Source organism: Phoxinus phoxinus, assembly GCF_949152265.1.
Source record: "Phoxinus phoxinus genome assembly, chromosome: 17".
NCBI classification, from domain to species: Eukaryota; Metazoa; Chordata; class Actinopteri; order Cypriniformes; family Leuciscidae; genus Phoxinus; species Phoxinus phoxinus.
This window is the reverse complement of record NC_136892.1, coordinates 22532769-22556122: the sequence shown is the minus strand read 5'-3', so window position 1 is coordinate 22556122 and position 23354 is coordinate 22532769. Positions and strand designations below refer to the sequence as shown.

The following is a 23354-nucleotide window of genomic DNA, read 5'->3' as shown; positions in this document are numbered from 1 at the left end:
AATACACAAAGAAATCCAATTCATACACGAAATTACATAAATACACTTTTGTTATGATAAAAATGTTTTCAGTTTCTTTCTGTATTAAAGTAATTTTATATTTATTTATATAGAGGGATTAAAGTATCATAATAGCCTATCTGATTGTAGCCTAACAAGATGTAACAAAACAATTCTCATTCAAAAGCTGGATTTTAAAAAAAATAAGGGGGGGGGGGGGGGGGGGGGTAGGAATGTTAGCATACAAAGTTTAAGCAGAGATGCAAAACATATTTTAATATATAAATGATTACCAATATTTTACTTTTTTGTCAGCCAAATCAAAGTTAGTGTGGCATAACCAACATGCAGGAAGCCATTTTGGTGTCATGTGACATGACAATCATAAAACAGAGAGAACCCTCAAGACTGTGTTTTAATTATTAAAGTTTTAATAATTTCACATTTTCACATAAATATTTTAGTATGGTCGAATGGATTAAATTCTTGATATTTGTAATGCAAAACGGCATAATATATAATAGGCCATTTAAAAATAAAAATAAATATGTTGTTTACTCTCAAGTGTATTAAGGAAACTATTTTTGTGGCCTAGCATATTTTTTACACACTTGATATATTATATGATTTTATACTTATAGCCTATATCGGAACGGCTTTCTTATGTTTAAATTGTGTAAACTATAGAAACACTACTGTCAACAAAACAACAGGAACAACAACCCATAGTAGCCTAATAATGACCGGTGATATAAAAAAAAAAAAAGTAATAGGCCTAATTACTTACAGGCTATTAAGCCACTAGGCTACTGCACTACTATTCGTGCTTAGTTCTATCATTAATCGTCAAGATCAAAATACGAGTTGTATTTGTGCTTTAATAGGCTACCATAACACAGGGCTGTTAGTGTTCTTTTCTTTTTCCAATGCACAAAACGCGATTATCGAACAACCGTGTCGTTTAGTTCATAACAACTATCTAATTTATGCAATGTTAATGAGCAATAATGAGGGCGACTACTCTTTCTGAAAGCCCAGCGTGACACAAAACTCTAACATCCATGAAAAACTATTGTCCTGCCTTTCACGTCTTTCTCTCAAACAGTTAGCCCCTCGTGTTTTTCGACAGGTCCCAATAATCGAGCCCCCCATCAGAACAGCAGATTGGAAGCGCTATTCGGCCGCAGACAACGGCAGGTTAGTGAATCCGCTCCCCGCTCCCAAGGGGTGTCAACGCGGCTGCAAGCTGTCACGATGAGGCGGGGTGCAAGCGCACTCACTTTAGTTTAGAGTCTCATAAGGATGCCCACTGCGTGTGATGGCGATCTTTCTTTTCTTAAGTCTCTGTGGCAGGCCATGACAGGAGTTATCTAGCCTATCTGTGGCATGTTTTTGGCTTTATAAATAAAACCCAGACCTCTTAGTGCAGTGACAACAGGTGCGCTGAGACTTAATAAAACATTTTTTTTTAACTTAAAATGTTTAATAAAAACGAATTTTTATCTTTTATCAGTTAACCAATACAGATAAAGTGATTAATGGCTGTCTTAGAGTATAAGGCCTCTGCTTTGCATTAGTTTTCCTTCAATTGTCCAGTCAAAAACCTTGAATGGTTTGAAAACTCTTTTCAGCACTATGGCCTGGTATGTAGCCTACTCGATCTTTTATTTATTTTTGCATGTTATTCAATTTTAAATAAAATTTTAATTTGACTACAATTGTTTTACCAATGTGTTACCAAAATGTTTGTATAATAAGTAAAAGCTATAAATATTAAGCAAATCTGATTAATTTGCATTAATCTGATTATGAGCTATAGATAAATGCATTAGTACACACACACACACACACACACACACACACACACATACTTCTGCAAAAAGTCATACCACATTGTAATTTATTTTATGACTTCTATGATAAAGCTTTAGCGATTGACTTAATACCACCATACCAAACCTTTCACAGAAATCCTGGAATCCTGCAACCGGAGTAAATCGCACAAGTTGGACAGTTTGTTGAAAGAACAATTCATATAGAGGACAGAAAATCAGGAACCTGACGCACCAAATGGAGATGCACAGAAACGTCCTCGAAAAATCTGTCACTCAAACACTTGTATTTAATGTACATCCTCTGATTGTTTGAAGATTTGAGGAAGAGATGAGTGGCAAGAGGCTTCAAAGACGTTTGATCTCGCCTCACCTCAGGTGAAAACAATGTTTTGAATTTCATTTATTTATTCTGTTCCATGTTTGTTAAATATATATTTGGATATGTTCAGGAAAATGGTACGTCGTTCCTGGATAAACTTTGGCATCGCTGTCATTTTGAAACATTGAGTAAAACATGCCTTGGATAAAAAATAAAAAAAGATGTGTAAAAGGAACGAAATGTTGACTTCAGTCAACAAACAAACATTGTGCGGGGGAAAAAAACGGGCACACCCTGGACCAGTCAGCGATGCAAATGATGCACCTTAAAGCCATCAGGTGTGAGATTTGACAGAAAATAATGAGAACCGCTGAATCTTTTATAAGGTTAACACTCACATTTCCCAGTCAGCTGTCACACAAGAAAGACTTTAGCGCATTCACGCTGGAGAAATATACCTTTATTGGCTCATTAAAGCTGACAGGGGGTTCGGGACCGCCAGCACTCAGGCTCGGGACCGCCGGTGCGCCACCCCGTTTTGTGTCAGTAATTTGCAGAAGAGATACACCTACCTTAAAAAAAAAAGAAGGGGAAAATTATGAAGGGAGCAAGAATGAGAGAGTGAAATGGCAGAAGCTGGTGGGGCGAGTGCTGATAGATGGGGGTGCCAGAGGTGGGGTGAGGTGGGGGGGTGTAAGGAAGGGCCTTGGGGGAGGGTGGAAAGATCGCTAGCACGCCAGGAGTCTGATTCTCTCCTAATTGGAAGCATTGGGCATTGTCAACTGAGGATTTTCAGTCGCTCACTGACAGGTAGAGTCGTCAGGATGATAGCCCACTTGTCAGCGCAAAACACCAATAAAAACAAACCACTTTTGATTTAATTGGAGGCCTAGCCGTAGTGGGCTAGGACTGAACGGGTTGGGGGTTGTGGATTGCTTCAGGGAAAAACCGGTATGTGCGAGTGTGTGTATCGAAGGGTTGTTTGACAAAGAAATCATCACTTTGTGTAAAACCACCCGGAGCAGTGGCTCACATCGTCAGATAGAGGAGAGCAGGTCGTCGTTATTCTCTCTCTCTGTGTGTGTGTGTGTGTGTGTGTGTGTGTGTGTGTGTGTGTGTGTGTGTGTGTATGTGTGTGTGTGGTCACTTCCCATGGTGCTGAGGTTACAGGAAACACAGAGTTTGATTTGGTCTCTAGAGGCCCAAAGGCTGTTCAGCACTCATCACTTCGAGTGTTTCTTCTCAAAAATGCACGCTCAGAGAGATATTGATATGGTGATACCTCAGAGAATGAAGCAGAAGAAGAGCTGACCCTACCTGACTTCTGCTACAACCACCTCACCAAGTACAGAAAAAAAACCTTTCTGCCTCTCATCTCTGCAGGTGAATCACATTCTACACCACCAAACTGAAATCACGGTATTCAGCAAACTGATTTTTCTTCATGTGAAAATGCTGTATTTGTTTGCTATGCAAGGTATAAACAAACAACTGAATACTTCGAGCGGTGAGGCTTAGTTTTAATGGAGTAGATATTGTTAATTTCGAAACAAACAGATTAGAGTATGTAAAATATGTAATGTATATAAAGAGTATCTAAAAAACTCGCCCAAAACAAAGCAACTGTGTTTGCTAGAGGTATAAACACATAGCCACTGGAGCTCATTGGATACATGAGAGGCAAATATCAGATGAAACAACAAAATATTCAAAGGCACTCACATGGTTAAACGTAAAAATCCTTTAATAAACTGGTCTAAGTCATTAAAACATCAAAAGTGTTAAGTTAACTACGCGAGTGCCTTGGAATATTTAGTTGTTTCCTCTAAAAAAAACTTGATTAGTTAAGACCAAGGAAAGAAGAACTTACAAATTTCACATAAACTCAAGGTGAAGACTCCTGACTTCTCTCACTCACTATCCTCCCTCCATGTCCAAGTTCATGTTCATCAACAGCTCAGGGTTTTATAACTCTTGACAGACTTCAAGGAAGACATCTGCTAAAAAGGAGATAAAAATAGTGGTGAGGAGCCAACAAAGAGGCAGAGGAGCTTGTCGGCTATACTACATCTTGGTGCCATATAGCTTTTAAATCTCCTTTTTCACATATCTTGAAAGTCACAAGTTATCACATACGTCTTCTAAACAAAATCTTGAAAAAATGTAAACTCATTTTCATTGGATCCGAATGAGAAGAAAATATATATGCAACCATTCAAAAAATGTAGGATCAGTAAGATACATTTAAAAGTAAAAAAAAAAAAAAAAAGAATGCATTAACTTGATCAAAAGTGACAGTAAAGACATTTATAATATTAAAAAGATATCTATTAAAAAATCTGTTCTACTGAACTTTCTTTTAAAGAGCCATGAAAATGTTTCTCGAGTAGTAAATCAACATATTAGAATGATTTCTGAAGGACCATGTGACACTGAAGACTGGAGTAATGATGCTGAAAATTCAGCTTTGTCATGGCGACTATAATTTAATATATTAAAATAGAAAAGGTATTTTAAATTGTAATATTTTTTTACTGTATATATATATTCATGTAGAAAAGTCAATAAATACTGCATTAAGCCAATAAGCATTAACTTGTTGCTTTTTCCTCTGGAAAAATATTCATAATCACTTATAATTGCTGCCTCTTTGCCGTTGCGGCCAGTTCTTTTTTTAAGGCCAAGTAAATGTAGAGTAGGGACAGAGCCAAGGTGGTTTTTCATTAAGGGTTCAGAGTTCAATGTTAGACCATTGCACAGCCATTACAGAATAATGGGGTGGGTGGGCATTGCTGTGGCTGGTGGTCCCATCCAGCTGCCACTGGGAGACACACACAAGCTGTTGGACAGAGGTAAAAATGCCCCATATACCCCGGCCTCCAGGGGGTGTCAGAGTGCACTGCCCCTCATCCTTATCCCCTCTGTCAGGGCATTTGGGAGGGTTTTCACAAGTCGATAAATCATTGTTAAATGTTATTATGAAGCCATTGGGGAAACAGGAGTGACATAGGGAACGTAGGCGTGAAGGTGGTCTGGTCAGTCTGCCAAAGACAGGGAAGTGGTCGGAGATATAGTGCAGACCTATTTTACATTTAAATGGAGCTCATTCCCAGTCAGCATTGTGGTTGCATAATTGTGACTTTGACAATCTCTCGGTCATTGAACATGACACATGTTCATGAAGATGACATGATGGTTGTACGAATGGCCTGTCTTGTTATTATAATGATGTATTTTGGTACTAATGCACACACATGTACATGCGCAGTGCATCATCCACATGCCAAAGTCCTCAAATTTAATCTGGTTTATATCTTATCCGATGTGCAGGTAATATGCGAGGTCAGAACGTCATAATTATCACACCTGTCATTGTTAGGACTGGTTCCCAGAGCCCCCCTCACCAGTACACCCACCCCCTACTGTGACTTTTATTGCTTCATTAGTGAACGCCACATGTTTTAGAGCACATTCGCCTTTCACTCACCAAGCAGAGATGATCACTGTGATCTACAGAGTGGGAACAGAGACCATAAAGAAGCAACCGGAGTCTCTTCTCAGCAGCATCCGAGCTCAACTTCTCTACTTTGAAATAAAAATCACTTCATTAAAATGAGATAGCTGATTAATATATGAAAGCAAGTGTGAAAGATCAGCTAAATGTGCTACTTTCATTTACAATTTAAAAAAGTTTCACTATATCAACTTTAACCTAATTGTTTTACATAATTAAGTTTAAAAAATGTTTTTTTAAATATACATTTCTATCAGAGGTGGACAAAGTACACAACTTCCTTACTTGAGTGAAAGTACATACTAGTCAAATATTACTTTCATTTCCAACCAAAATATAACGACGGACAGACGTTGGATGTTGACGTCAATCTGACATCAACCCGTCTTTCATTTCCAACCAAAATCATCCGCTGACTGACGATACTTTCTACTCAACGACCTCTTTCAAATGTAGTGAAGTTAAAGTAACAAAATAATACTCAAAAAGTGTCCTTAAGTACAGTACTCAAGTAAATGTACTTACTAGATTCACGTGACACTGAAGACTGGAGTAACGGCTACTGAATATATACTGAATTAAATATGATTCTAGCTGCCAAAAACAGAAACTATTATGTACATATCCATACAAGATACCATATAACGTGAAGAAATATAGATTTCGATCAGTTTTAAATATGCATAATGCAATTCAAGCAATCTTTAATTATTTCTCATTTTTGTATGTTTATCAATAAGTAACGGACTATCAACGAGGTGAAACATAACTGCTTTTCTGAACTGTACAGGTATTTGTGGATTTTCACACATTCTATATGTGTGTGTGCATACATGTGAAAGAAAGAGCGCGAGACAGAGGTAGAGGGGTGTGGGGTGCCGAGAATAAGACCCCAGCAAATGCTCATTAGAGTTGACCTTGGCACCAGGAGCATGCGTTTGATGGATCGGGTACAGGGCCAAACAAGCCCCCGGGGAGCCATGATCTTATCTCTTATTGTACACACACCTCCCTCCTACTGACCCTATCCCTGAGCACCCGCACTGCTCTCCTCTCCACGCATCACAGGCAGAATAAATCTGTGCTTGACAGAGAGAGAGAGAGAGAGAGAGAGAGAGAGAGAGAGAGAGAGAGAGAGAGAGAGAGAGAGAGAGAGAGAGAGAGAGAGAGAGAGAGAGAGAGAGAGAGAGAGAGAGAAGTGTCAAGGCATGGAGAGAGAGAGAAGTGTCAAGGCATGGAGAGGAAAAGAAGATGGAGGCGAGACAGAGAGAAAAACACACCGAGGCCCTGAAAAACCAATAGCTCACTGACACACAAGTCAGCTGTACTTCTTCAGTCGAGGCGGCGCTTCCCTGAGCCGAGGAGATGGTAGGCCGCAAGACAGGGATTGGGAAGAGGGCGGAGGAGAATTCAGGAACAGAGCAAAAATATGGAGATCAGTCTAGTGGAAAAAAGAGCTGATGATGAGTCTTCATTGCAATGAGTCTTTAGTCCTGTGGGACATGAAGGGAAGTTAGTTCCCAGAACTTCAGCCATCCCTCTGTTCTTCCTCTCCTGTCGCAGCGCTCAAAATCTTCCCCTGTAACTTGTAGGCAGGGGACAGGCATGAGGCAATCAATACCTGCAGGAAGGTAAAATCTAGCAACCACTATTCACATGGGCTTCTCCCACAGCCACTCACAGAGATCTTTTATTCCTTTTTACTGTACCTGAAAGAGATGGAGCTCCTATGGGCTTCTGATGGAACAGGAGAGGAAAACGACTCTTTTAAGCATTTTATCTCAGATGAGCCACAACCCGAAAGTGTGAGCAAAAAAAAAAAGAAAAAGAGTAATGGTCTGTGGTGGACTGCTGAGACTGGAATGGAAGAGGAGGCTTATGATGGCTATAAGCATTCATAACGTGATGCTACACAGAAGTGCTTCCCCTCGAAAGTGAATTCTCCTGAAAAACAAAGTTTGATACGATTATCTTCAACAAGCACTGTAAAGGGTTTTAGAAGCTCATTTTATAACTATAATTTTATGTACACTACCATTCAACAGTTAGATTTACAGTTACTTTTATTCAGCAAGGAGGCATTAAATTGTTCAAAAGTGTGTAATATTAATTCATTACATTTAATCTGCGCTTTTTCTCGGCACTCAAAACGCTTAAAGATACATTTATAATGTTACAAAAGATTTCTATGCAGTTCTTTTGAATTTGTATTCAATAAAGCAGGACAATTGTTTACATCATTGATGATCAGAAATATTTCTTGAGCACCAATTAGCATATTAGGATGATCCTGAAATCCTATCAGTCAGTAGGATTTTAAATCCTAAAAATCATTGGTTGAAAAAAAGTATCTATAATTCTAGCTGTTAAAAAAACATTCATACAAAAAACAATTGCTCTGACGAACAATGATTCAATCCAGTTATAATACTACATCAAATGCATCATGAAATATTACATTTGGTCAGTTGTATGAAATAAAAATCCATATGTCCAGTTATATTATATTCGGTTTCAACATGAGCATATTGTAGGCTACTTATTTTCAGAAGATATGCAGTATTGGTTTCCAGTGCAATATCTACAAATCTTCAAAACAAGGTAAATTTACTGTCTGAAAGAGAATATGTTCAGGAATATATCTTGAATTAAACTGATTTATTTTATAACATAAAAAAAAAAAACTTTTTAAACTATTTTACATCTTCATGCTCTAACGTCTGCGCACTGAACAAAAATCAGTTTTCTTATTTTTAAAGATAATTATAAATTCTCTAAGTGATGCACTGAATCTTCATTGTTAGAACGATATGTTGAGGTACATTGCTGCATTTCTATCTCTTGTCTCAAGTATACCTATATGACAGATGTTTGTTATGCATACGTATGTGTCTGAGGTTATTATTTCTGCTTTTAGAGCCATTTATTCAACATACTGAATGATTTTTGGTTCGGGACAGGTCGGATGGGTGAGCTGGACCATTAAAGCGGTTCTCTGAGCAGACGGGGAGAGACACACAGATGCCAAGCCCAGGTTATCACACTGATGGAGTGAGCCAGCTGCTGGCCTGAGGTCAGTGACTCCTTTGAGAGCTGTGTGAACGTCATTGAGAAATGTATTTTCTTTGTTTAAGTGGCACTGACCATTTTAAACATTGGCTATTTCACCGTTTGGTCTTAAATGCCTTTTCAAGTCAAGTAAATGACCCAAAATACACATATTTTCGTGGTCGTTTGACACATAGTGTGAAAAGGACAAAATTAGCATCCCAGAGGTAAGATGAATCCACCCCCCCCCCCCCCCCCCCCTCCTGTCCTAAGTTGCTGTCTCTCAGTCTTCTCCTGTCAGATTCTTAACAACTGGGTGGGCTTGATGTCTTATCTCTGATATTTCTCCACTCTGGGCTCATTTCTGACAGTTGGGGATGGATACACAGCAAGAATGTTGCTGTAATTGCATCTGGTTGCGTCATGAAAAAGTAATAATGCACTGTCAAGGACGTCAAGGTGTCAGCGTTCAGCGGAACTGATAAGTTGTCGGAGGCCGTGAAAGTAAAGCCCCTTTCCAGAGCCAAGCCACCGGTGGGCTGCGGTAAGTTACGAGGAGGGAATTTAGCCTGAAGGACATTTGCCAATTACCCATCTCTTTGTTTAATTGGAGGAGAGGTGGCACGGATGCAGAAATGCTTGTTTAAAAAAAAAAGGCATTGTGAATCACAATGCCAGAATTCCTGGCTGCTACGAGACTGTGTGGTTTCCTTCAGTGGGGTTACATTTAGTCAGAGGCGAAATGCAGAGAAGATTTGACTTAAGAAGTGAAATAACACAGACAATAGAAACAAGTCAGACACTAGGGCATCAGTCACAAAAAGACTTTCACAAAAAGTGAAAGGATTTGTAGAGACATATGTACTTCTGATTGCAGTAGTGATTTATGTATAGACCTTTAGTCAGGGTAGCACCATATTTAAAGTTTGAAAGGAATGAAAATGAGATTGTGAGGGATACATCGTGTTCAATGGACTGTACTGTTGTTTAACAACATGCCAACTGTTCAGCTGATGAAACTTCTTTTCAGAAAAATATCAGTTGACAAAACCTCCATAAAACAGGTTTGAAAGTTGTGAGTTTTGAAAATTACTTTTATACCTTTATACAGTGTATTGTATATTGAAAAGTCTGTAATTCTCATCTGCCAAGTCTCATTCTCATCTACATAAAACTGATATCAAATTGAATCAAGGTGTATATGTGTTAATATACCACAATAATTACTGTTATACTTGTTTTTCTTCATTAGGTCAAATGCCATCACTGGGGGAAAAGGCAAAGTGTTAAATTGATAGTTTACCCAAAAATTAAAATCATCATGGTTTCCGAAAACCATAATTGCATTTGTTTGTTTCTTCTGAAATAGTGAAAAGGAGGCATTTTCATAAGTCAGTGATCTAAATTTGAGAATCAATCAGTCCAATTCATGAACAAATCGATCACAAACACGTTTCAACTGATAAAATGATCAACTGATTCATTGAAAAGGCTTTGGTAGATTTAGAATATAGTGATCGAGTCATATGGACCACTGTGCTGTTAATATCCTTCTAGATTCTCATTCTTAATGAACTTTTCTTTTGAAATCTTAATTTTTTTAAGGCCCTATAGTTCAGTCACATAGATATTTGGATCTCAAAGCAGCTCCATGTTCAAAATGTTACAATTTTACTTACTGTCAGTGATCGAAAACCAAATGTGGTTCACTTTGCACATTAATATATTATATAGACTCATTACATGCAAGATATTTCAAGCCTTTATTTGTTATAATTTGTAATACTTATTACAGAGGAATGTCTGAAGAATAAATAATGTTTAAACTAGAAATGTATATTGTTTCCCTCTATCAAAAGAGTTGCATAAAACATAAATCTCAGAACCAAGTTGTACCAAGGTACCAAATCTAGAAGGATACCTTGAATACTTTTAGAGTTACAGGCATGACAACTTTGGAAAAGGAATATTAATGGCACTCAGGTACAGGCGAAACTCGAAAAATTTGAATATGGTGCAAAAGTTCATTTATTTCAGTAATTCAACTTAAACGGTGAAACTAATATATTATAGACTCATTACAAAGTGAGATATTTCAAGCCTTTGTTTGTTATAATTTTGATGATGATGGCCCCAAATTCAAAATTAGAATATTGTGAAAAGGTTTTCATAGCTGTAAGACATAATCATCAAAATTATAACAAATAAAGGCTTGAAATATCTCACGTTGCATGACTCAGTATAATATATTAGTTTCACCTTTTAAGTTGAATTACTGAACATTTTTTTTACTTACCATATTCTAATTTTTCGAGTTTCACTTGTATGTTCTATGCAATTGTGTTGATAGAAAAACATGAGATACATTTCTAGTTTCAACATTATTTGTTCTTCAGATATTCCTCTTCCAAAAAAAAAAAAAAAAAAAAAAGCCAATTTACTCATGGAGCCACATTAACATGTCCACATCTCTGGGGTTGAACCATGGAGGGCCTTTTAAATGAAGATACCAAAAGGAAAGAACCAGAACCTAAAAGGATATTAAGATATCTTTCATTCTTCTTGAGTTACAGGCATGCAAACTTGAGTAAAACAGGCTTTTTGCCATTTTTGAAATGTCTCTGTTGGAATGATGAAAACAAATAATGAAACAAAGATTGCTAACATCAACAGAGTTTACTTAATAGACCACCCAATCCCTGAGTAAAAATAAAATAATGATGCTGCCCTCTTTCCTGTAAATTGGCTCCAAATCTCAGGTGAAAAGTGTAATTTTGACCCCGCTCTACAAAATAGTGGATTACTCAGTAACATTTAATAGTTTGGCTTTCATCACTATTTATGTTTGTCTTTGTACAGAAAAAATATTAACAAAATCAAAAAATGTATCCGGGGATGTTTATGAAATTTGGTTAATTTGACACGGAATGACCCTGCTAGCTTAGTTCCTGTGCTACTTCATTTGATAAATCTATATTGTACAGCACAGTACTGGATTTAGACGAGAGTGAAGCAATTCCCCACCGCCCCAAAAAAATTATTACAAAAATACCAGCAAGAATTTACAGGCTGTTTATACTGGTCTAGCCAATCAACCAGCACTCCTGTTCAAAAAGTCAGTGATTCAGGGCTAGTACCAGTACTTTTTTATTTTAAGAAGTAATACTTTAAATAAAATAATTTTATTCATTGAATTTTCTATTCATTATCATTGTTTCCACAAAGATAATAAGCAGCTAAACTGTTTTCAACATTGATAATAATAAGAAATGTTCCTTGAGCACCAGAATTCAGATTCTGCCATCACAGAAATATATTACATTTCAAAATATATTAAAATGGAAAACAGTTATTTTAAATTGTAATAATATTTCACAATATTAAGTTTTTACATATTTTTGATCAAATAAATGCAGAGTTGGCGAGCATAAGAGACTTCTATCAAAAATATGACATTTTACCAACCCCAAACTGTTGGAACTGTAGTCTAGTTTTGCTGGTTCAGTTATATAAAACGCTTAGGTGGGTTACCGGCACACCAGCATCCACATACTGTAAGCTGTTGACCAGCCTTGTTTTTTTGTTTTATTGATTACCTTAGAAATCACTCACAGAATGTTTAGATTGAATGTAAATCAGTTCATTGGTCTCTTACTACATATCCTTTGCATTCCTCCTCGGTTCACCTCCAGTTTTTCTCGCAAACAGGCCCAATACACACTCCATCCCAAAGTTAAAGCGATAGATCCCAAAAATGAAAATTCATCATTTACTCACCCTCAAATTGTTCCAAACCTGTGTGATTTTCTTTCTTCTGTTGAACATAAAATAATATATTTAGCAGAATGTCGGTAACCAAACAGTTTATGTTCCCCATTGACTTTCATAGTATGCTGAAAAAAATACGGAAGTCAATGGCATCAACTGTTTGGTTACTGACATTCTTCAAAATATCTTCTTTTGTGTTCAACAGAAGAAAGAAATTCACACAGGTTTGGAACAATTTGAGGGCGAGTAAATGATAAACGAATTTAAATTTTTGGGTGAACTATCCCTTCAAACAGATTCTGCAAAAGAAGAAAAGAGATAAGGGCAAAAAGGCTGCAGGCTTTAAAAAAGAGATTATTTGGGCCAAAAGCCCATGGATTGATTCTATTGTATTTTAATAATGTGTCTATGGACTCACTTAGACATGCAAAGAGAGAGAGAGAATCACCAGGATTGACTCCTCATAAGGAATCGATGTTTGAAGAGTGAAAGCCAGGGGGCAAAGTTCCCATTAGTTCCCAGAGTTGTGAAAGAACGCCTTAATCAGTTCTCACATCATTATCATGTCGACTGCTCATCTCCCTTCTCTCTTAACCCGTCACTCCATCTTCTCGCCACCTTATTCCCTTTCTTCCGCTTGTGTACGTTTCGGATTGTTCGAGCGTTTGAGATTAGCTGACCTTATGGTCACTAGGGTGGTTTCAGACATGCACACACTGGCAAACAAAAGCATACACTTTTTCTCCCGCTTTCCCTCTCCCTTTGGATGCTCCCGAGCAAACAGTAACGTGACCCTGATGGTTAACGCCTCGGGGCTTTCTGCTGCCCCTGTGTGGCAGAGTTCATCCCCAACTCTCTCAATGAACTCACAAAGGCCTCAGTGTCCCACGAAACACGCTGCCACTCCCCCCAGTGGCTTTAAGGAACTCAGAGAGGGCCTGTGTGCGCGTCCACGGTCCCCATAAGGCTCTGTGTAATTAAGCGCATATGCTCGTTAGCAGCCCGTCCTTCTCTGGATTCCCTCAACTTTGCATATACCTCTCTATATATATCCCCCATCCCTCCTCCTTTCCCCGTGGTTTGTCAGATGAAGTGATTGCTTCTCTCTCCCACCCCCTCAGTGGTATTTAGCTATTCTCATTTGCATGTACATGCCCTTGCTGTGCGGCCGGCGAGCCGCTGAGATTGATCAACAACACAGCACCATGTTTTATTACATGTCAGTCGGAGGCAGGAACCAGACGCAATGGGCACATACACGCACGCACACACACTCATACATGTGCATAACTAGGTATGTGTGCAATGTAAACTGTCCATCTTTGTGGATACGTACACATACTGGCACAAGCGGACATGTAAATCTAAGGTGTGCATCCATTTAAAGTTCAGCCAAAAATGAAAAATCTGTCATCATTTACTCACCCTCATGCCATTTGGCAGAACACATATTTTGAAAAATGTCTTCGTGTTTGTTTTGATTTTTGTTGAACGGACAAAACAAAAATCTGAGACAGAAAGAAAATCATTCAGGTTTGAAATGACGTGTGGAAAATAATGACATTTTTGGCAATCTGTACACTAAACATTTGAATGTGTCCCTGTTACACTGTTATTATACATTTAAGTACGGAGTAATATTATTAACTAATGTACTTAAAATAGGGTTAGGGAAGGATTAGGGTTTGGGTTTGTTGCATGCCTAATTAATAGTTATTACTAGCAAATATACATGTAACGTGTGACAAGGATACGTTACAATATAGTATTAGCAATATGTCTAACACACACAGTCAAGGTCAGAATCACCTTTCTTTTGCGTTTGTATTTTCTGGACGTGAGCATACGCATCATGCCGCATCCGCTGTAAGGATCCAATCCAGTCTAGCTGACTCAATAATTTGCAATCTGCCCGGAAAAACCATCGAATAAACCCACAAATGGTGCCCTGAGATTATTATCAAGTTTCTTTTCCTGAAGAAACTGTTTTTTAAGACTTTGGCAGAGCTGAATCTGCCGTTTCCTCAGCTTGCGTGCCTGATAGATATTAATATGCGCAAACGGTGGATGCAGTACAAAACGCTGGTAATGAAGTGAAGAGCTTTGGGCTCTTGTGGAGCTTAAGAGCAGGCATGGGGGAGCCAGCACATGGTTAGCCATATGCCTCTGAGCAGTTAGCAGGCTCCACTGGGAGGCTTGCTTTCCTTTCCTCTTATATTTTTAGAGACACGCTTTCGCTCTGATTCAGTCCGCTTAAATGTATGCGCTGCCCTTTCAACCTGATTTTACACCATGTTCGGGTCTGATTAGTGTAGTGAGTACCGGTAAGCAGGTCTTTGAGTAGTCGGAGTGGCCTCTGATAGTAAAGGGTTAGCAGCTCTGTTAGCTCTCTAGACTGGATGACATGATGTGAGGGAGCGAGAGGTCATGATCAGGAGATGTTTTTTTTGTTCTGCCTGTGCATGTGCTCTGGTTCACTATGTGTGGTCAAAAGCCCCAGTTTTGCTTCGGGACACAGGTTTTACATTTGACATCTTGTAGAGACCCAACACAATATCAAATGATTGATATACAAAATAAAAGAGATAGTATTTGCTTTTGTTGTTTGTCATGGAGAGAATGTCACAATCTGTCCTGCTCAAATACAAATTAATGCAAAATGTGCTATTGTCAAATTTGATTGGTAAAACAAAACTTTTTTTTAAAATCACAATTTTTTATGATAGCTACAATTCCTGTTAATTCAAAAATTCCTGTATGATAGCTACAAAATCATAAACACTTTTGCTTAAAAGTGGCATATGATTTAAAATGAATGATTGGTTAGCCATTTTCAAGCTATTCTAACTGATGATGACAAGACAACAATTTGCACAAAAAAAAAAAAAAAAAACACTACAGGGTCACCTGACCCAACTAATCAAGATCCATTCAAGGGCCCAAAACTCTCTTAAACTGGTCCCGGGTCACTGGGTCATCCTTACTGTTTAGCCCTGCCTGAATCAGAACAGACCTGTGACACATTTTTACGTTACGACTCACGACCCACCAGTTGAGAACCGCTGGTTAATAAGGTACACTACAAGAGAAACAGAGAAAGCAAGTGAGAGAATCACTCACTGAGCGCTCTGCTTGTTTCAAAGACATCTGGATGGAGAGATCTGTTGTTCTATAGAGAGAGAAAGAAAGAAAGAAAGGAGGGAGGAAGCGAGAGGGATTGTTCTCTCTTAGATCTCATTGTAGCCCACCAGCCTGGCTGAATCTCTGCAGTCCCCGAGGAGAGAGTGCGAGTAATCCGGGCTCTGCCTTCTCCTTACACAAACGCCAGGATCAGCGCTCCTCGCACAAGTAATTAGAAGATAATGGGCAGTAATGCGGCCCGATCTGTCCCCATTATCTCCTGGCACTGCCAGCACAGCGCCATCTGGTGCCTGATCTGGACACAGCAGATCCTGAAAACAGAGCCTGGCATTAACTTAATCCAACCACACCTTTCGTTTATTCATAAACCCTTTGAGGTCTGTGTGTGCGTGAGGGGACAAAACATAATTAAAGAAGATGGTCTTGCTGGCAGCAAATTTGTATGTGTGTGTGTCTACCAGAGAACAATAATTAAAAGGATATCCCTATTAGATGCCGTGTGTGCGTGTGTGTGTGTGTGTGTGTGTGTGTGTAACTAAGTGTGTTATCATATGTTTTGCTTCATTTAATTTAGTGACAAAAGGGAGCCAAGAAAGATTTTGGTTTCTTTCGGTTGTTTCAAAATATTTGGCAGTGTAAGAGCGACAATAATATAACCCATGTCCCCGATTAACAGTCTGCCCAGTGCCAAGCTTAATAATTCCCTGCATTTAATAAATCACTGCATCATTGTGTCAATTAATGTCTGACAGCCTCTGTTTTGGTAACATATTCCATGCTCAGTCAATCTTTAAGAGACGCCATTGTTGGTTTAACTACCTCATGAATAAATCTCCTCCTTCAAGTTCAACTCTGTACAAATATGCAGTTTAATATGCAAAACCATTTATGCTGGTTAAATTAGTGTCCATCCATAGTTGGATCATGCTATATAATGGCTGCTTACTTCAATTTTAAAAAGTGATTTTAAACACGCTCTAACAGGCAAATAAACGTGTTTAAAGTCCGCGTGAACCGGAAGTTGCAAACGACTTTTCTCAAGTGTTGTGACGCATTTCCGAGTGAAACGGAATATTGAACAGAGGGCAGGGTTTTACTTCAGCGCTCCTCCTCTCCATCTCTCGCCCATAGCAGAGTAACGGTTTGAGGGGAGTGGTTAAGCGTTTAACCAACCCCAATTGTCAAGCCTACGTCATCAGAAAAAGAACCATTCCAGACCGGAAGTAACTTTTCAGACTTTGATTAAAGATAACTTCGGCAAACAATTTTTTTCCGTGTATTAAGTTGCACGGATTAATTGTTTACCACAAGACTAGTAATATCCGCTAACAAAGTAAATACGGTCAATTTAAAAACAAAGCACATTGAAAACATGAGTATAGATCAAAAAAGGCTTTGTGTATACAAATATAAATTAAGTTACCAGATGTATTTTAAAACATCAGACAAAACATACTAAAAGTTGCCATCATCAATACTTTATAGGAATGTATACACAAGGTACCCAAATAGCACCCATTTAGTAGAATGACCCAGCATTTGGTATCGTATATCAGAGTTTGCTCTGAGATAAATCTATCGCTGTGTGGTTCTCCAGTGGCTGTCCTGGGCATTGATGTTTACCCCACACCTGAAGCACACCTCTCCCCTTACTGCCAGGTCAGGTGTCTGTTTCTGCACCCAGAGCTGCTGAATGCCAACACGCATGTCTACGCTTACACCAAAACTGGCAGCGCTTTCAAAACCGGATACACAGATCCTTATCCTTTAGCCGTTCCTTCCTAGACATGTTTATTCATTTATAATGTTTGGTCTTTCTGTGTTTTCTAGGTATTACAGGGCTAATGATATTGTTCATTTGTTTATATCTCACGCACATGAATGAAACCCCACGCATATACTCGCACGCCGACTAACTTCAACTTGATGGTGACCCCTCCCATTACTGATCTATAATAAAACAGATGATATGCAAATATAAACATAAACACCACAAATCAACACAAACTCGCACTGTTTTCCACCGCATCTCCCTCCCACACTCCGTCTCTCCGTTCCACTAATTTGCTCTTGCAGCAAACCTGTCTCTTTATTGAGATGCTAACTCCCTTTATGAGCACCTAATCCTGTAGCACGGGGGATAATTTATAGGGCATTTACATGAGGAAGGCCAGCTAATTGGGAGCATGTGTCTGAGTAAGCCCGTACGACGCCCCTGCACTACAAATGAGCTTCTGCCTGCTCTGACATCATCTCTCAGCATCTTAATATCATTTACCTTCTTAAACTTCCCTCCATGCTATCATACATTTCACCCGCCTCTATAAAGTGCATTGTAAGCGCTTTCCGAGGCATTGTTGGGGTTGAAATCCAAGCGTATCTCCTGAAGTCGGTTGGTCTGGTCCGCTACTGATGTAGCGGACAGGTTGCCAGCTGACCTAGTTTGCGAAGTGTGCGTTGGTTTATGCTTCTGTGCTCATTTTCTCTCTCTGACCCCAAAAAGGTGGTCCGAAATGATTCACCGCTGGACAAAAGAAGAATAAGGGGGCCGAACGCTGCGTTCGGGATTGAATAATCTTCAGGTAGCAGCCGAAGTCATGATTAGCCGTGATATACGGCCACTTTAACCGAATGGCGCCGAGGCTCAGAACCCCCCTCCCATTTGATTGAACACGTCCCCGCTCCTCACACAGCTGTCACCTTTGGCTAAGTGCCACACGCGAGGCTGGAAAAGTCCGTCTGAGAGATGTGCCACTACACCTCTCAAGGGCTGACCCCTGACCCCCATGGTCGACGGGGGAAGTGTCCGGGTCGCCCTCCGCCGGCTAAGTGGCCCTTTATGTGCCGGCGATTTCACCTGACCTGTGACTCTCCTGCTCAGTTTCAACAGCATCCTGCTCCGCTCTAAAAACCAGACCAACCTCCTTCCCCGGCTCTTTCTCATTTACATCAGCTCGTTTTTTATAGCTTCACGGTTATATATTGGGCTTTGTCTGGCTGTGCGTGTACCTGCACTGGTCCCAGCTGCTGCTCATTAATAACCTGGCCTGCCGCAGACGCAGAGAGAGAAATGGAAGAGCTACTTACCATCCCGGTAAAACACTCAGACACTGTAAGCACAATGGAGCGGATAGTCTATAACACAAAAAGAAAGCAAGGCGGTTATTGTGATATATGTATTAAACAGAAAGCCCTTCTCAGTGTTTTGACCCGGACTGTGGACAGTGTAGGTGAAACTGAGTGTCCTAATGAGATGGCTTCTATTGTAGGACGAAGAGAAAGGCATAGGGCCTGAAATCTGTTACCCCGATCGCTGCTTAGGGGAGCCAGAGGGGAATTAAAAGCATGGAAAAGGGATTTCTTTAGCACGCCTCATCAAAAGGGAATTAGCACGCTTCGGGAGGGGTGGCAGGAGTAGGCGACACAATGAAGGGATAAAGAGGGAAACAGCAGGATGAGCTGGTGTTCCACCTCTCAAGATTAGGCCAGCTTAAAGATTGAAAACATTGAGCCTGAACACCTCTGACAATGTAGTTTCTGTAAACTTTGCACAGTTTTCGGCTAGATTAGAGTAGGAGCTAGTCTTTTTTTCTTTTCTTTTTTTAACTGGCAAAGGGCCCAAAATTAACTTTTTGCCATACTGGCTAATGGAAGCTAAATTGGCCTAAATATTTAATCCTGGCCGTGAAAGTTTTATTTTGCAGTCTTTTAATAAAAAATTTTTTTGGTACAAATGACAATGGAATTATATACCCGTTTTCCCTAAGATTTCATTTCTGATCATCACAGCATCATATGAAATAAGTCTTAAAACTGCACCTCTTACAAAAGCTTTAAATATCACATAAACTATTTATTTGAATGGCACAACATTTTCCACTAAAATGGTAGAAGTTGTTAGGATGCAGTCTTTTTTTCTTTGCTTTAGGTGCAGATTAAAATCATGCATATTTACATAAAGATTATCATTCTTAAAATTTTACTGAAACCATGTAGTATGTTGCACTTTTTTATGAAAATACCAAAAAGCTGGTGATTTTCTCTGATGCCACTTTTTATTTATGTGTTGCTTGGCTCAATTTTGCTTGTTTGAAAAAAAAAAAAAGAAGACAATTTTCCCACTCAGTTACATCATACTCAGTGATGCAATCTAACTTTTAGGCATGTTTACAGCAGTGAAAGAATATTTTACTGAATTAAATTAACTACAACAGTAAAACATGAGTGCATAAGCTATTCAATTTTTTTATTAACTCATTGTTTTAACAATTCGCCTTCACATCAGCAAACAGTCTAAAATGTATGAAGATGTCAAGCTAAGTGTTCCCCTTAGCAACATGAGCCTATAATTTCAGGGCTTAATTTCTCTCGCAAATAAAGTTTTCTCTTTAAGTGCTGAGAGAGTCGAACCCTTCAGTGTAACGGGAGTGGGAATCGAAAACCAGAAGTTTAAAGCAGCTCCTGAGATCCGCCTCAGGCATCTCAATTCGACTTGAGGTGTTACATCACCAACAAAACCTTCGATTTCTCTCCCCACACACCTCTCCCTCTTTATTTTCCCCTCTTTTTGTAACTCAACATGGCGCCTCTGTCTGATTTGATGAAGTGAGCTTTGAGGCATCCGGCGCAAGACGTGCAACAAGCAGCAAACAGCGTGTAAACTAATGTCAACAGAAGCCCTCGCCGCCACTCCTCACCTTCACACTGATGAAACACGCTGAAACTGCACCTAGACTAAACAGACAAGCTCTGCTATGTTTCGCGGTTCATCGTCTTCTTCGTGAGGTTACGGTCATGGTTTTGGTGGTGTTTTCACGACTAAAGAGGAGTTATATTGAGACATTATGCATCCGAAGAGTCTGACTTGACTTGTTTTTTTATTTGTTGTGCGTAGTGACACATCACAAAGGTCTTTGGTGTGTCAAAGAAATCCGCTCACAAGTCAGCTCAGTGTGCACTTGCTTATTCCAAGGCTCCAGACTAAAAGAAAATGACAAGGGAGCCATTGGCTCCAAAAACTTTTAGGAGCCACATTTCTTTACTTTACTGAATTTCTCTATAAAGATGGTTGTTCAGTTAATTGAGTTCACAATAGTCAACCTTTTTTTGTTGTATTTGGAATACATTTTTGTTCCAAATTCATGCTGTCACTGGTGATCCTAAAATGTACTGGCACTGCTTAACATAGAATATTTTTTTATGTTTTAATTCAAATGTCATACATCTTACAGTCTTACTCTTAATTGATGATAAGTTCCCCTTTTACAATCAATCAACCTTGCAATTAGACTTCATTATGCTAAACATTAACCCTTCATTTTTAAGCGATGAACATTTATTGTATTTAAATATTAATATTTTACATGTTGTCAAATGAACAGTTAGTAAACACATTGCGAATCAGTTCCGCGTTCATTTCAAATTGGACATACATAGCCTACTCTTTAAAACAAATCGAGGTTCAGTGGCTCAGTAAACAATTCACAAGCAAGTCTGAAGCCATTTTGTTTATCTTTACATTTAAAAGAACCGAGTCATTTGTTCATGAATCGGACATCGCAGCTCACGCTGTGTTCGCTGTTGCATACGAGGAACTCTGTTGTGCACTTTAAAGATGTAGATAATGAATTCATTATACTGGTATTAAATTAGAGATTAAATAAATAATAAGCCACCTCACAAGAGGATATCTGGCGAAAACGCATATTCACACAAAGTTTTTGCAGACTAATTACATGTTTTCTGTGAACAATGAACTCAAACCATAATGCCCAATTTATGAATAAATTACTCTTTAATGACTAGATTTGAAATTATTGTCACAAATGTTTTTTTGAAACCATTTATTTAGAGCATGGAGCCCCGTTATCTGAACCAAATGCTTCTTCTCAGGCTAAAATGAGGCTAAAATCCTGCTATTGATATAAATGTGTTTTTAATTGTTTGTACTTGCACAATGTTACATGCACTCTGCATTAGTTATTCCCACTGGATATATTTGCAGTTTTTTTTTCCTCCACCCCCTTTTCCTCTACTCCAGTAGAGCAGTATATCTTTCTCTCGTCCCCTGCTTTGCCCTGACCAGAACATGCAGTATTGTGTCTTAATCAGTTCTAGGCTAATTCCGACCTAGCAAAGTCGCATTCCTCAACATGTCCAGCTACGTGTCCCCACGCACCTCCTCCCAATCCACGTCCCCCCAACTACACAAACTGCGAACGTCTTGTTGCTGTACTTAATACCCAGGGGCCTCCACCCCAGCAAAGGTACCACACTGTGAAACAACAAACTCCATCAGTAACCAGCACACTCTACTGTACGGCCGCCCCACCCCGCTCACGTAGATTCATCTCGTCTCCTCGCGCCCAGCCCTGATCATCAGCGGTCCGCATTACGGTGATTTATCGCTTCCCGTGCTGCGGAACGGCAATAGATCACGCAAGCGGCGGGGGGCCTGGGGAGGTAGAGCGGGAACATGGGACGCAAGGGCCTGCAGAAAAACCCACCTATGATGAAGTGCTCTGTAACAAACAGCAGCGCCCGGTAGTCACTCTATCAGAGCAGGCATTCTACGCACCCTTAATGCAGCTTTATTTCGCACGCCTCCGTTTTGTATGCCACTATGTTTTGTTGACCTGTGGTTTCTTGCACACTGTAATCTTTAAATATTGAATTTGCATTCTATATAAAGTATTGCAGGATGATGTCTGTTTCTCCTGTCTCTCTGGTTCCTTTTTTTCGTATTTATTCATAATATATTGTTTCTTCTTAATGCACAATATTGTGTTAATAGATTGAGGGAAAACTACTAATAATAAATAAATAAATAATTTGTTACATTTATATAGAGCTTTTTTGGGTACTCAAAGGACTTTACATGGAAGGGGGAATCTCCTCAACTACTGTTGTCCACTGAGGCTTTCTGTACTGCATTCATTGACTTAGCACATCTTAAACGACTCGTACAGTAATTGTGATGGATATGGAAACACTGTTGGATTCTCGTGCCATTCTCCTTAGCATTAGGGAGGCTGGTTCACACAAAGCATGATACAATTAAACAACACAAAAGAATTTGCGAACAATTTATTTTTTTTGCACACTAGTTGCACAGGGTATGAGGAAGCACATTTAGCATTGTTTGGTGAATTTTCACAGGCAAAATCCAGTCATTTTAATAGGAATCTACGCGCGCAGGAATTTTGCGTGAGGGCAAAGATTTCCCCACGCAGATTTGGCAACAGCTTCAAGTTGGTCAGACAGATTCACCATGTTGACCAACCGAAAGATGCTTGGTTTGAAAGTGACTTCTGTGCACATCACTGCCCTATTTATAATAGACCTTTTTTGGCTGCAAAATTTTGCCTAAAGTTTGCCAATGGGAAAAATGTAAAGAAATAAATAGTCACATTGTGAGATATAAAGTACAATAAAATTCTAAGACATAAATTTGCACATCCAAGGAATAGCCACAATAACGAGAAATAGTAATTCACTATAAGTCACAATTTACGAGAATAGATTTTACAATGTGAAACAAATACAAAACAACTATATATATAAAAAAAAATCAGAGCTAAAAACAATCTGGTACTTACAACTTCTCCGATAAGTGCACCATCTTATAAGTCACTTTGTTATGAAATCACCTGCAAAAAAAACATACATGTAACAAAGAAAGTAAAGTTTGTCAAGGTGATTTTCTAAGAAAGTACATGCAAAATACATA

The 23354-nt window shown here is 39.0% G+C and overlaps 1 protein-coding gene across 5 annotated transcripts in view; it reads right to left on the bottom strand.

Annotated features, from left to right (window-relative positions):
* The window catches only part of barhl1b (BarH-like homeobox 1b), a 29454-nt gene extending 6185 nt beyond the window's left edge, over window positions 1–23269 (bottom strand). The window contains exons 1-6 of one of the 5 annotated variants that reach the window (XM_079586112.1): window positions 23224–23269; window positions 18713–18760; window positions 7378–7612; window positions 5642–5736; window positions 4025–4151; window positions 2613–2726 (exon numbers count right to left, since the gene is read on the bottom strand). The gene's annotated coding sequence lies outside the window, so the exon portion shown is untranslated. Of the gene's footprint in view, window positions 1–2612; window positions 2727–4024; window positions 4155–5641; window positions 6812–7377; window positions 7613–12371; window positions 12484–15604; window positions 15874–18712; window positions 18761–23223 lie in introns of those variants that run through there. The other 4 variants (XM_079586114.1, XM_079586113.1, XM_079586115.1 and 1 more) reach the window with 4 other exon arrangements.
* Between the last annotated feature and the right edge of the window lie 85 nt (window positions 23270–23354).